The following is a 2,159-nucleotide window of genomic DNA, read 5'->3' as shown; positions in this document are numbered from 1 at the left end:
GCAAATGACACAAGGTTCAGTGGCAATAGGGCGAGATCTGGATTCCACACTTTCGTGTTTGCCTCGTGCTTCTTCCCTCTCAAAAGCTCGTACATCGTGGCTGGTGTAATGATGCTGCTGGAAGTGGATGGCTGGGGATAGTCCTCACTCTCCTGAGACTGGGAGGCTTGTGTTACAGTATCATCATTTTCTTCAACATGTGACTCTTCGGAGTCACTCATTGCTGTTTTTTTACAGTCGGGAACATCAAAGCCTTCTTCTACTTGAGTTGTGTTTCCTAGTTTGGGACTCTCAAGCATTTTCTCTTCATCTTTCCCTGTATCTTCAGGAAGCCAATTCTCACGAAGTGCCCAACATGCCTAGGGAGATTTCAGGATCATCTTCAAACGAATCTGTATCGTTTCCTCAGCCTGGTAGACAGTAACATGATATATCTCTTCATCAGCAGAAAACAAAATAGATGACTGGAACCTGCTGGAAGTTAGATGCTTTTGTGCACCAAAATCGATCACCAAAGAGAACCCACCGACTGGGGGACAATGGCAATGATATATCAGACAAGGGAGGGATCTCAAATAGTCATAAAAACCTTCAACAAGGAAAAGACAAATAATCTAATTTTAAAATGAGCAGAGGACATGAACAGACAGTTCATCAAAGAAGAAATTCAGGCAGCCAACAAACATATGAAGAAACGTTCATGATCATTAGCCATTCAAGAGATGCAAATCAAAAGAGAGAGAGAGAGATCACCTCACTCTAGCATTATTAGTAAAGTTCAGGAAACAGCAAAGACCGGAAAGGGTGCAGAAAGATTGTAACATCTGTAAACTGGTGTCACCACTGTGAAAAGCGGTAGGGCTCTTCCCGAAAAAGTTGGGAATTGAAATATCATACGACCCAGGTGTTACTGTCCTTGTTATAAACCCAGGAGAAATAAAAGCCCAGCTTAAATGGGTATGTGCGCACACATATTCATCACAGCAATATCTGCAATAGCAAGAAGATGGAAGCCATGTGAATGGCCAGCAGTGAAATAATGGATAAATAAACTTTGGTACACACACGTCCAATGGACTTTGCAAAACATCTCACTATGTGGGTGGACTCAGGGGCCATTATGCTGGGTGAAATTAGTCAAACACAAAAGGAAAAATATTATATAAGCCCACTATTATAAATGTGCTTGATACACTTGTATGTATGGATTGTGATGAAATGCAAGAGCCCCCAATAAAAGTATTTTTTTTAATCTGTAAGAGCCCCCCCCAATAAAATGATTTTAAAAAATAATAATTACACTAATAAACAAAACAAAACCGTCAAGAATAGGTTTTCGTAATAAAAGAAACTTTCTTTGATCGTCCGCAGGGATGGCCAAGGGAAGGAGGGAAGGAAAGTCTAGGGGAGGCTGGAGAGCAGACACGTGCTGACTTGCAAGCAGAAGGAGGGGAGGGAAACATGAGCGCGTCAGAGGAAGAGCCTGGAAGGTTTGCAAGAATGCAAAGCATCAGAGACAAATACTGTGGCAGACACAGTCCTGCAACAGTCGGGAGAGAAGTATACTGAGCCATGCAGACGGAACAGGCGAGAGAAGGAACGTGGGAGAATATCCACACGTATATGTTTGACAGAGGATGTTTGCATATTTATTTTTACTTTTGCTGCAAATATACCCATGAAGGTGGTGGGACAAAGGGGGACAAAATTCTGAAAACTTAGCTATCACTCAAAACTTGGACTGAATGAATCTTTAGGCCTGTGGGATCAGGACCGTAGTCTCAGGAGACACGAAGGTCAATTGGCATAGAGAGTTCACAAAGACAATATTCTACACCCTAATTTGGTGAGTAGTAATTGGGCTCCGAAAAGCTCCTGAGCAGTCATCTCAGGTGCACCTATTGGTCTCATCCCAGCCAGAGGAAAGAGGAATGGTGGAAATTGAAAGATGTTTGGAGACGATTAGCCCAGTGGACTAATGGGCCACACAAACACCAATGTCCACAACCTTGGCACCAGAGCCACACTGTACCCAGTTACTGAGAGAGAAAGACGGGCTGAAACACGGTATCAATTAAGAGGCTTTGTTGGGAAGCGCAGTCTGCCGACTACTCCAAGGATGGGTAGAGTAGCTCCGATACAAAGGAGGCACGGACAAT

The sequence above is a fragment of the Echinops telfairi genome, unplaced genomic scaffold (assembly GCF_000313985.2).
Source record: "Echinops telfairi isolate 266 unplaced genomic scaffold, ASM31398v2 ScPeMD7_443;HRSCAF=831, whole genome shotgun sequence".
In the NCBI taxonomy this organism is placed as follows: domain Eukaryota; kingdom Metazoa; phylum Chordata; class Mammalia; order Afrosoricida; family Tenrecidae; genus Echinops; species Echinops telfairi.
This window is presented reverse-complemented; position numbering follows the sequence as displayed.